Raw genomic sequence first — 13965 nt, 5'->3', positions numbered from 1 at the left:
CAAACTCTCTCCAGAAGTTCAGTGAGGATCTCTGAATGATCCAATGTTGACCTAAATGACTAATGATGATAAATACAATCCACCTGTGTGTAATCAAGTCCCCGTATAAATGCACCTGCACTGTGATAGTCTCAGAGGTCCGTTAAAAGCGCAGAGAGCATCATGAAGAACAAGGAACACACCAGGCAGGTCCGAGATACTGTTGTGAAGAAGTTTAAAGCCGGATTTGGATACAAAAAGATTTCCCAAGCTTTAAACATCCCAAGGAGCACTGTGCAAGCGATAATATTGAAATGGAAGGAGTATCAGACCACTGCAAATCTACCAAGACCTGGCCGTCCCTCTAAACTTTCAGCTCATACAAGGAGAAGACTGATCAGAGATGCAGCCAAGAGGCCCATGATCACTCTGGATGAACTGCAGAGATCTACAGCTGAGGTGGGAGACTCTGTCCATAGGACAACAATCAGTCATTTATTGCACAAATCTGGCCTTTATGGAAGAGTGGCAAGAAGAAAGCCATTTCTTAAAGATATCCATAAAAAGTGTCGTTTAAAGTTTGCCACAAGCCACCTGTGAGACACACCAAACATGTGGAAGAAGGTGCTCTGGTCAGATGAAACCAAAATTGAACTTTTTGGCAACAATGCAAAACGTTATGTTTGGCGTAAAAGCAACACAGCTGAACACACCATTCCCAGTGTCAAACATGGTGGTGGCAGCATCATGGTTTGGGCCTGCTTTTCTTCAGCAGGGACAGGGAAGATGGTTAAAATTGATGGGAAGATGGATGGAGCCAAATACAGGACGATTCTGGAAGAAAACCTGATGGAGTCTGCAAAAGACCTGAGACTGGGACGGAGATTTGTCTTCCAACAAGACAATGATCCAAAACATAAAGCAAAATCTACAATGGAATGGTTCAAAAATAAACATATCCAGGTGTTAGAATGGCCAAGTCAAAGTCCAGACCTGAATCCAATCGAGAATCTGTGGAAGGAACTGAAAACTGCTGTTCACAAATGCTCTCCATCTAACCTCACTGAGCTCGAGCTGTTTTGCAAGGAGGAATGGGAAAAAATGTCAGTCTCTCGATGTGCAAAACTGATAGAGACATACCCCAAGAGACTTACAGCTGTAATCGCAGCAAAAGGTGTTGCTACAAAGTATTAACTTAAGGGGGCTGAATAATTTTGCACGCCCAATTTTTCAGTTTTTGATTTGTTAAAAAAGTTTGAAATATCCAATAAATGTCGTTCCACTTCATGATTGTGTCCCACTTGTTGTTGATTCTTCACAAAAAAATACAGTTTTATATCTTTATGTTTGAAGCCTGAAATGTGGCAAAAGGTCGCAAAGTTCAAGGGGGCCGAATACTTTCGCAAGGCACTGTACATGGAATGCTTTACTATAGAGGTGATTTTGTTTCTCACACGTTCAGGTACCTCAGAGCTCCCACGTCACCACCCTCTCCCACTTACATTTTGCTCAGGCACTTCCCGATTTACAAATGAAGCACTGTCTCACAGTGGGCTTAAAAAAAGAAGACACCTGTAGAATGTCAGATATACACTGTCACATGAGATGACGCTGGAGAGACGAAGCACGTACGGGGAGTCAAACACTTAATAAAGAACGGACATAGAACGAGACAGGAACAGCGTCAGCAAACTAGTAATACAAACAAAAGACAACTAATGCAGAAGCGGGGAACAGAGCTGGGGAACTGACAAATATAGGGGAGGTAATAACAGGTGATTAGTGAGTCCAGGTGAGTCCAATATCGCTGATTCACGTGACGAGGGAAGGCAGGTGTTCGTAATGGATGATCGGAGTTCGTGATGCAGGGCAACCTGGCTCCCTCAAGCGCCAGGGGATGGGGAGAGCGGATGCAGATGTGACATACACTTTATATACATCACAGAAGACTGAAATATAACAAAACCGGTTGACATAGAAACACCAGATTTACAGCTCCCTTTTTAAAATAATGTTTATTAATGATGAAATTATGAAAAGATTAATAACATTCCACCCATGAGGCCACTAGGTCATTTGACTGCAGGAAAGGGCTCAAAATTATCACTGTGCATGGTTCTTCCTTTATTGTAACTTTTTCACCATATTCCAGTAGTGACACATTTAGTGGGGTGGAAGGAATTCAGGTAAATATTTCAAATATCCAATACAATCAAAGTGTGGGAGTAGTATACTGTGCATTTGGAAAGTATTCAGACCCCTTCCCTTTTTCCAAATTCTGTTATGTTCCAGCCTTATTCTACTGATGAAATGGATTCAATATTTTTGTTCCTAATCAATCTACACACAATACCCCATAATGACAAAGCAAAACTGTTTTTTAGAAATGTTTGCAAATGTATAAAAAATAAAAAACAGAAATACCTTATTTACATACATTGGGGAGAACAAGTAATTGATGCACTGCCGATTTTGCAGGTTTTCCTACTTACAAAGCATTTAGAGGTCTGTAATTTCTATCATAGGTACACTTCAACTGTGAGAGACGGAATCTAAAACAAAAATCCAGAAAATCACATGGTATGATTTTTAAGTAATTAATTTGCATTTTATTGCATGACATAAGTATTTGATCACCTACCAACCAGTAAGAATTCCGGCTCTCACAGACCTGTTAGTTTTTCTTTAAGAAGCCCTCCTGTTCTCCACTCATTATCTGTACTAACTGCACCTATTTGAACTCCTTACCTGTATAAAAGACACCTGTCCACACACTCAACCAAACAGACACCAACCTCTCCACAATGGCCAAGACCAGAGAGCTGTGTAAGGACATCAGGGATAAAATTTTAGACCCGCAGAAGTGGGATGGGATGGGCTACAGGACAATAGGCAAGCAGCTTGGTGAGAAGGCAACAACTGTTGGCACAATTATAAAAAAATGGAAGAAGTTCAAGATGACGGTCAATCACCCTCGGTCTGGGGCTCCATGCAAGATCTCACCTCGTGGGGCATCAATGATCATGCAGAAGGTGAGGGATCAGCCCAGAACTACACGGCGGGACCTGGTCAATGACCTGAAGAGAGCTGGGACCACAGTCTCAAAGAAAACCATTAGAAACACACTACGCCGTCATGGATTAAAACCCTGCAGCGCACGCAAGGTCCCCCTGCTCAAGCCAGCGCATGTCCAGGCCCGTCTGAAGTTTGCCAATGACCATCTGGATGATCCAGAGGAGGAATGGGAGAAGGTCATGTGGTCTGATGAGACAAAAATAGAGCTTTTTGGTCTAAACTAAACTAAAGCATGGAGGTGGAAACATCATTCTTTGGGGATGCTTTTCTGTAAAGGGGACAGGACGACTGCACCGTATTGAGGGGAGGATGGATGGGGCCATGTATCGCGAGATCTTCCCTCAGTAAGTGTATTGAAGATGGGTCGTGGCTGGGTCTTCCAGCATGACAACGACCCGAAACACACAGCCAGGGCAACTAAGGAGTCGCTCCGTAAGAAGCATCTCAAGGTCCTGGAGTGGCCTAGCCAGTCTCCAGACCTGAACCCAATAGAAAATCTTTTGGAGGGAGCTGAAAGTCCGTATTGCCCAGCGACAGCCCCGAAACCTGAAGGATCTGGAGAAGGTCTGTATGGAGGAGTGGGCCAAAATCCCTGCTGCAGTGTGTGCAAACCTGGTCAAGAACTACGGGAAACGTATGATCTCTGTAATTGCAAACAAAGGTTTCTGTACCAAATATTAAGTTATGCTTTTCTGATGTATCAAATACTTATGTCATGCAATAAAATGCACATTTATTACTTAAAATTCATATAATGTGATTTTCTGCATTTTTGTTTTAGATTCCGTCTCTCACAGTTGAAGTGTACCTATGATAAAAAAATTACAGACCTCTACATGCTTTGTAAGTAGGAAAATCTGCAAAATCGGCAGTGTTTCAAATACTTGTTCTCCCCACTGTAAGTATTCAGACCCTTTGCTATGAGACTCAAAATTGAGCTCAGGTGAATCCTGTTTCCATTGATCATCCTTGAGATGTTTCTACAACTTGATTGGAGTCCACCTGTGGTACATTAAATTGATTAGACATGATTTAGAAAGGTCTCACAGTCTACAGTGCATGTCAGAACAAAAACCAAGATCATTCTTGAGATGTTTCTACAACTTGATTGGAGTCCACCTGTGGTAAATTCAATTAATTGGACATGATTTGGAAAGGCACACATAAGGTCCCAAAGTTGACAGTGCATGTCAGAGCAAAAACCAAGCCATGAGGTCGAAGGAATTGTCCGTAGAGGTCTGAGACAGGATTGTGTCGAGGCACAGATCTGGGGAAGGGTAGCAAAAAATGTCTGCAGCGTTGAAGATCCCCAAGAACACAGTGGCCTTCATCATTCTAAATGGAAGAAGTTTGGAACCACCAAGACTCTTCCTAGAGCTGGCTGCCTGGCCAAACTCAGTGATCGGGGGAGAAGGGCCTTGGTCAGGGAGTTGACCAAGAACCCAATGGTCACTCTGACAGAGCTCATGAGTTCCTCTGTGGAGATGGAAGAACCTTTCAGAAGGACAACCATCTCTGCAGCAGTCCACCAATCATGCCTTTATGGTAGAGTGGCCAGACGGAAGCCACTCCTCAGTAAAAGGCACATGACAGCCCACTTGGAGTTTGCCAAAAGGCACCTAAAGACTCTCAGACCAACAAGATTCTGTGGTCAGATGAAACCAAGATTGACCTCTTTGGCCTTAATAAAAAGTGTCACATCTGGAGGAAATCTGGCATCATCCCTATGGTGAAGCATGGTGGTGGCAGCATCATGCTGTGGGGATGTTTTTTAGCGGCAGGGACTGGGAGACTAGTCAGGATTGAGGGAAAGATGAATGGAACAAAGTAAAGAAAGATCCTTGATGAAAACCTGCTCCAGAAAGCTCAGGACCTCAGACTGGGGCGAAGGTTCACCTTCCAACAGGGCAACAACCCTAAGCACACAGCCAAGACAACGCAGGAGTGGCATCGGGACAAGTCTTTGAATGTCCTTGAATGGCCCAGCCAGAGTCCGGACTTGAACCTGATCAAACATCTCTGGAGAGACCTGAAAATAGCTGTGCAGCGACTCCCAATCCAACCTGACAGAGACTGAGATAATCTTCAGAGAATAATGGGAGGAACTCCCCAAATACTGGTGTGACAAGCTTGTAGCGTCATACCCAAGAACACTCATTGTTGTAATCGCTGCCAAAGGATCTTCAACAAAGTAAAGAGTCTATTATCTGAACATTTATGTAAATATGATATTTCAGTTTTTTACAAAAATGTCTAAAAACCAGTTTTTGCTTTGTCATTATGGGGTATTGTGTGTTGATGATGTGGGAAAAAAACGATTTAATCAATTTTTGAATAAGGCCGTAACAAATTGTGGAAAAAGTCAAGGGGTCTGAATACTTTCCGAAGGCACGATATACAGTATGTCATGAGTTGCCCAATGATGTCTCCCTCCCAGAGGAGCTTGTTAGGCTTGCTTGTAAACAACTCCAAGCCATGCATGAGGGCTTTCAATGTTCCCTATCACTGTGTGATATCGCTCTCTGTGGCTGACGTGAGATTTTTTTAAAGATTAAAAATCGTAAGGCCGCGGGACCAGATGGGAATCAGCCGTTTACAGCAACAATAGTAATTTACAACACTAACAATGTCTACACTGCATTTCTGATCAATTTGATGTTATTTTAATGGACAAAAAATGTGCATTTCTTTTAAAAAAACAAGGACATTTCTAAGTGACCCCAACATTTTGAACTGTAGTGTAGATTAATAGTGAAGACATCACATTTATGAAATAACACATATGGAATCATATAGTAACCATAAAGTGTTAAACAAATCAAAATATATTTTATATTTGATGTTCTTCAAAGTAGCCACCCTTTGCCTTGATGACAGCTTTGCACACGCATTCTCTCAACCAGCTTCATGAGGTGCTCACCTGGAATGCATTTCAATTACCAGGTGTGCCTTCTTAAAAGTTAATTTGTGGAATTTCTTTCCTTCTTTATGCGTTTGAGCCAATCAGTTGTGTTTTGACATGGTAGGGGTGGTATACAGAATATAGTCCTATTTGGTAAAAGACCAAGTCCATATAATGGCAAGAACAGCTCAAATAAGCAAAGAGAAACGACAGTCCATCATTACTTTAAGAAATTTAGGTCAGTCAATCCGGAACATTTTAAGAACTTTGAAAGTTTCTTCAAGTGCAGTAGCAAAAAAATCTCAATTGCTATGATGAAACTGGCTCTCATGAGGACCGCCACAGGAAAGGATACCCAGAGTTAGCTTTGCTGCAGAGGATCGGTTCATTAGAGTTACCAGCCTCAGAAATTGCAGGCCAAATAAATGCTTCACAGAGTTCAAGTAACAGACACATTTCAACATCAACTGTTCAGAGACTGTGTGAATCAAGCCTTCATGGTTGAATTGCTGCAAAGAAACCACTACTAAAGGACATCAATAAGAAGAAGAGACTTGCTTGGGCCAAGAAACACGGACAATGGAAATCTGTCCTTTTGGTTTGAACCGCTGTGTCTTTGTAAGACATTGCCAAAGCAGCAGCTACTCTTCCTGGGGTCAGCATAATTAAGGCAGTTTATAAAATTTTTAAAACATTACAATACATTCACAGATTTCACAACACACTGTGTGCCCTCTGTACCCTACTCCACCACTACCACATATCTACAGTACTAAATCCATGTGTATGTTATCGTGTGTGTGTGTGTATGTGTGTGTGTATGTGTGTGTGTGTGTGTGTGTGTGTGTGTGTGCTGCTTCACAGTCCCCGCTGCTTCATAAAGTGTTTTTTTTAATCTGTTTTTAAATGTCATTTTACTGCTTGCACCAGTTACTTGATATGGAATAGAGTTCCACGTAGTCAGGGCTCTATTTAGTACTGTGTGCCTCCCATAGTCTGTTCTGGACTTGGGGACTGTGAAGAGACCTCTTGTGGCATGTCTTGTGGGGTATGCATGGGTGTCTGAGCTGTGTTCCAGTCGTTTAGACAAACAGCTCGGTGCATTCAACCTCTCATAAATAAAAGTAGTGATGAAGTCAATCTCTTCTCCACTTTCAGCCAGGAGAGATTGACATGCATATTATTAATATTAGCTCTCTGTGTACATCCAATGGTCAGCAGTGCTGCCCTGTTCTGAGCCAATTGCAATTTTCCTAAGTCCTTTTTTGTGGCATCTGACCACATGACTGAACAGTAGTCAAGCTGCGACAAAACTAGGGCCTGTAGGACCTGTCTTGTTGATAGGTAGAGCATCACTTTTTTATAGACAGACTTCTCCCCATTTTAGCTACTACTGCATCAATATGTTTTGACCATGACAGTTTACAATCTAGGGTTACTCCAAGCAGTCTAGTCATCTCAATTTCCACATTATTTATTACAAGCTTTAGTTGAGGTTTAGGGTTTAGTGAGTGTTTTATTCTAAGTACAATGCTTTAAGTTTTAGAAATATTTAGGGCTAACTTATTCCTTGCCACCCACTCTGAAACTAACTGCAGCTCTTTGTTGAGTGTTGCTGTCATTCCAGTCACTGTAGTAGCTGATGTGTATAGTGTTGAGTCATCCGCAGACATAGACACTCTGGCTTTACTCTGGCATTTACTCTCTTTACTCTGGCATGTCATTAATAAAAATTGAAAAATGCAAGGGGCCTAAACAGCTACCCTGGGGAATTCCTGATTCTAACTGGATTATATTTGAGAGGCTTCCATTAAAGAAACCCCTCAATGTTCTGTTAGACAAGTAACTCCTTATCCACATTATAGCAGGGGGTGTAAAGCCATAACACATACGTTTTTCCAGCAGCAGACTATGATCGATATTGTCAAAAGCATTACTGAAGTCTAACAAGACAGCCCCACAATCATTTTATCATCAATTTCTCTCAGCCAATCATCAGTCATTTGTGTAAGTGATGTGCTTGTTGAGTGTCCTTCCCTATAAGCATGCTGAAATGCTGTTGTCAATCTGTTTACTTGTATCTGGTCAAACACCATTTTTTTCAGAAGTTTACTAAAGGTTGGTAACAGGCTGATTGGTCTGCTATTTGAGCCAGTAAAGGGGGCTTTACTATTCTTGGGTAGTGGAATGACTTTAGCTTCCGTCCAGGCCCGAGGGCACACACTCTCTAGTAGGCTTAAATAGAAGATGTGGCAATATCGTCTGCTATTATCCTCAGTAATTTTCCATCCAGATTGTCAGACCCTGGTGGCTTGTCATTGCTGATAGACAACAATATATATATTCACCTCTTCCACACTGAGTTTACGGAATTCAAAAGTACAATTCTTGTCTTTCATAATTTGGTCCGATATACTTGGATGTGTAGTGGCAACATTTGTTGCTGGCATGTCGTCCCTAAGTTTGCTTATCTTGCCAGTGAAAAAGTAATTAAAGTAGTTTGCAATATCAGTGGGCTTTGTAATGAATGAGCCATCTGATTCAATGAATGAAGGAGTGATTCAGATTTTATATAGATTTTTCTACTGTATTATTGATTGTATGTTTGTTATTCCATGTGTAACTCTGTATTGGTGTATGTTGAACTGCTTTGCTTTATCTTGTCCAGGTCGCAGTTGCAAGTGAGAACTTGTTCTCAACTAGCCTACCTGGCTAAATAAAGGTGAAATAAAAAAAATAAAAAAATACGCCATCCAATCTGGTTTGTGCTTAACAGGACAATGATCCAAAACACACCTCCAGGATGTGTAAGGGCTATTTGACCAAGAAGGAGAGTCATGGAGTGCTGCATCAGATGAGCTGGCCTCAACAATCACCCAACCTCAAACCAATTGAGATGGTTTGAGATGAGTTGGACTGCAGAGTGAAGGAAAAGCAGCCAATAAGTGCTCAGCATATGTGGAAACTCCTTCAAGACTCTTGGAAAAGCATCCCAGGTGAAGCTGGTTGAGAGAATGCAAAGCTATCATCAAGGTAAAGCTATTGTCAAGGCAAATGATGGCTACTTTGAAGAATCTCAAATGTAGAATATATTTTGATTTGTTTAACACTTTTTTGGTTGATACATTGTACCATATTGAAACATTACTCCGTATTTCATAGTTTTGATGTCTTCACTATTATTCTACAATGTAGAAAATAGTAAAAAATTAAGAAAAACCCTTGAATGATTAGGTGTCCCCAACTTTTGACTGGTACTGTACCTTCCGTGAGGGCTTGACATTAACCTGTTCATCCACGTCCTTCAGACAAGGTGACTGAAAATGTGTTGTTTTATGCAACCACTTCACAAAAGTGAAAATACGATTATTATAGAGAATCAGAAAAAGGATGCAACGCTCTGCCTATTGGCTACTTAGCTTATTTAAAGCTGTCTCAAAATACCACACTGCCACGTTAAGACAGAAAAAATGTTCTTTACCTGACTCACTTTTCAATGATGGCTAGAAATGCACATGTTTTGTGCTCTTGTAGGAAGCAACCACTCCATATTGGTGACTAGAAATGATCTATAACTTGGCTAATAACTCTGTTACTAGCAAAGAATTTGAACAAATTTGAACACATGGCTACATGCAACTCTGGCTTTGATCTCAAAACAAGCACATCTACTCTAATCACTCATGCTGTAAACCCAGCCCGGTGCATTCTGCCTACAATAAATTATTTTGCATAGTTTGTTTTGTTTCGGTATTGTCATGACGTTGGCCTGGGGGTAGGTTTATGACAGTCATAAATACCTCTTCCCCCCCTTTTCCCCTCTCTACCCTACTGATGTGACATTTGAAAATCCTTGGTTAACATAGAGATTCTGGGAACATCAGAAGGTGGGGGGAAATTAACTATATTCTGGTAATCCGACCGACATATGCTGTGGTACTTAATGAATATGATGTCAGTTCGGTTGTCATCTGAGACATTCTCATCAATGATAGGATGACATTAACTCTACAGTGGAAAGTCTACACATCCGAGTTATCAGATTAACACGGAATTGTTGTTCAATTTAAATGTTTGAATATAAATTATTGGTGAAGAGACTAAATGTAATTTTAGCTTCCAAATGAGAGCTTTGGGTTTTCATAAGGTTAGGGCTCTGCTCAGTCAGTGGCCCGTCCCTGTGAAGAGACATGGGTTATAAAACTTTTCAAACACACCCTTCTCGCTCCACTATATAAAGCCATGACGAAAATGTAACCTCCTGTTCCATGTAGCCTCTGTGTTAAAAGGACTAACATGTCAACTACAGAACTAAGCCAACCTCAGCGTGAGCTTAGGTTGCAAATGGTATGAACTTTGAACTCTTATTCACTACAGAAGTGATACCTCCTAGCCGTTGAGTTAGCAACAGCAGCTCCAAACGTGGGCTAGGAAAGAACAGACAGAGTATCCCGTCTACCACACAACGACGTTACTACAACGTATACAATTTACCACCACGGACATTCTTTAAAGGACTCGGTTGGGCAACAAGACCTTCCATCTACCACCAACCTACCGAAGCGCAGCTCAAAGTAAATATTTATTGCATTTTCCTTTTCCAAATGGGCGCTAATTTAGAATGCATAAGATACTGTATTTACAATAGCACAGCTTCTCCCTTTGTTCCTCAGTCTTCCCGCTCTTTCACTCAAACTCAAACCCAGACCCTTTTCTTTTGTGTAACCAGCTGTCATATCTGTTCCGCCCGCTAGGGACGTTCTCCTTTATGACGTAATTTGTAATCATGGTATGAGTCATTCTGTGAATATGTAATTCTGTGTGATTAGTTAGGTATTTAGTAAATAAATAATTAAACCCAATTTTGTATTGCTGATTCAACTTGTTAGCCAGGGTTCGTGAAGATAACCAAGAATTTACAACTTTCAGATGAGACTGAATTAAGGTGACGATTAATATTGACTGCTATTGATGTAAAATATTACTAGGTCTTTAAGAGTTTATTCGGAAGATAACAGCTCTATAAATATTATTTTGTGGTGCCCCAACTCTCTAGTTAATTGCATTTACATGATTAGCTCAATCGGGTAATATTAATTACAGAGAATGTCATATCACTTAATCCGGCATAGCCAAAGAAACGACAGTATGTTGAATTGAAAGTGGCTAATAGTGGCATATCCCACAGTAGAGGGAAACGTTGATAGTGTTAACTAAAGGGGAAAACTAGAAAGTTGAGTGGTTCAATCTCGTGCTTCTCTGCACTGGCTGATATTTCTTCTGCATTGCAGTCCCTGGGGAGCAGCGCGCCAGCGCACAACTTAGAGGGAACATTGCTCACATACCTTAGTTAAGTATGTTTTCACAAAGGACAACCACATAAGAGTCTCTAGAAGCTTTTTCTGAGGATGGTCTGAGAGCAACATTCAGCTGGTTTATCTCCTCTAACCTACAGTATATTATCATGTCCTATTGATTTGGCATTGGGTGGTTGTGCTGACAGGAACTCCACAGGCTGCAATGAGAGGTGGCTGTAGTAAGAGGTGTCTGCAGGAGTGAGATGGTAGCTGAGGCTATAAAGAGATGGCCAATATTAAGCATAGAGGTGGTCAGCATTCCTTATATTATCTATGCTTCCAGCCATCTTTTTGTCTCTGCTGTCAGTCTCTCTCTCTTTTTCTTTTAAGGTGTCTGTTCTTTTTTCCACCTATCTATCCTATCCCCTTTTCGTGTATCTCTTTTCATCTCCCTTTTGTGTCTTTACTCATCTCCCCTCTCTCCCCTTATCTCACTCCCTCCTTCAAAATGCTGTTTGATACACCTGAGTGCCGGCGAGCTTCTCTATTCACCCCATGCTCTCTCTCTCTGCCTCTACCTGTCCCTCTCTCTACCAATCTCCCATTACTCTCTACCCCCTCCCCGTCTTTTCCCTGCACTACACCTATGTGCAAGTGGACATTTCCAAACCCATCCCTCTCCTCTGCACTCTCCTTCTCATTATCTTTCTCTCTCTCTGCCTCACCCTCTCTCTCTCCCTCTGAGGCCTTTGCATTATACCTGTGTGCCGATGGGTGCTCTGCTGCTCCTGAATTCTGTCTACCCGTTTGGAATGTTAAACAGCTCCTTTTCGTCTCACTCTCCCTCCCTCCCTCACTCTCACTGTCACCGCAGTAGTGAAAACTTTTTTAGATTCTGTCTCAGTCACATTCGTTAGACATCACATCATCAATCTCTAGCCAATTACTGCTCTTTGGCGTATTCTGCTCTACATCTGTGTGATACAGAACCATCTGAAAGTTTGCATGGCTCCCTGCCTGCTCAGTTTTTATGTGTCTATAAGACCATTTTCCACCACTGTTTTTGTGTGTGTGTGTGTGTGTGTGTGTGTTTGGAGAAAGGAGATATTTTTCAACCTCTCTCACACATAATGTTCTTCATGACAGATTACTCATTTTTCACCTCTCGTTTCTTTTCACCCTCCTCCTCTCTCTCCTTTCCCCCTCCTTCTTTAATGGGGGAGTATGGACAAAAGCAGTGATAGTGGTTTGGCTCTATGCATTGTGTGGTGATGGGGGAGGGGGAAGAGAAGAACTTGAGGACACATACACAGTTACATACATAAACAGACAACTATCAATGCAAATCCTATCAAAGACACTATTAGGCTTGATGGGTCATCAAATAACTTCGCACCAGTATTGATACAATCACATATACAGTTTAAATCAAAAGAAAAAGTTAAATCAAAGGAAAAACAAACTTAAGATTCAGGATATTCTTGCAGCACTTTTGCAGCAAATCATAATCATCAATGCTGTCAAGTTCCAGTCTGTTTGTGCTGACACTGCTTTCAAAAACTAATGTCATAACAGAAGGCTTTTCTCCAGCGGTATAAATAGTGTGTGTTTGTCAAGGCTGTTTGAGACATGTTCAGAAATGTGCTGCCTGCCAGCCTGTTGCTCCTACTAAAGCTACAATTTTACACATTTTCTCACCCTAACTTTATATAACTTCTGCAGTGTCACATGCCCCCCCCCCCCCCCCCCCAAAAAAAAAAAACGTTTTGAAAGGACACATAATCCAAGCACAGTTGTAACTCAAAGTCATATTTTTCTTTCTTTTCCTCTGGTTGTGTTCCTTGACTTGGGTGGATTTTGCTCAGGCCAGGCTAATTGCAATGTCCTGTTCTCCTCCTCCTCATTCCTTCCCCTTCCCCCTCTGTCGCCTCTCTCTTTCCTTCAGCACTCGCTCTCTCTTTCTCTCTCTGGGTAATTCTCTGACTGGCTCTACCTAATGTTTTCTATCACTCTCTCCCTCCTCATCTTCACTTACTCTGCAGATTCACATTACTCACCATCGCTTCCTCTCTTTCACTTGCCCTCACTCTCTTTTTTTCTCATCTTCTCCTTTCCCTGTCAACTGTATTTCAGCTATGTTTCTACCGCTGCTCTCACAATCATTATATATATACATCTGTTGTCCCTCTTTACCTGTGTCTTCCAGCCTTTCTGTCACTCAATCTCTGTCTTTACACTCTATCTGATTCTCACTTTCTTCCTCTCTCTCTCTCTCTCTCTCCCTCCACCTCTACCCCTCCCTGACACAGCTGAAACCCTACTGTCTGCTCTGCCAGAGTGTGTGTGTGTGCCTACTTCCCTGCCTGCCTGGTATCACCATGGTGACGGGTTGGTGCTATCTTACCTCGTCTCTTCTTGGCAAGGGTACTGGTTCTGGGACGAATCTGCCCTAGTCCCCAGGCCAATAGGCTGTGACGCCAACGGTCCACACTGAACCTGCCAGCTCCACCAAATGGAGCCCACATATGGGCCTAATCTATAAGATATACAGTTCTGGAGGTCCCACTGTTCTACAGATACAGAACCAAACCACACAGCCCTCTCCAGGTAAATCTAGAATTTCATCAAAATGCAAAAAAATACAATTTGTATAAATGTATTTATTATCACCATCTATATCTGGCTAATATACACATACTGAGATAATATTTG

This window comes from Oncorhynchus clarkii, chromosome 16 (genome assembly GCF_045791955.1).
Source record: "Oncorhynchus clarkii lewisi isolate Uvic-CL-2024 chromosome 16, UVic_Ocla_1.0, whole genome shotgun sequence".
In the NCBI taxonomy this organism is placed as follows: Eukaryota; Metazoa; Chordata; class Actinopteri; order Salmoniformes; family Salmonidae; genus Oncorhynchus; species Oncorhynchus clarkii.
Note: the sequence above shows the minus strand (reverse complement) of the source record.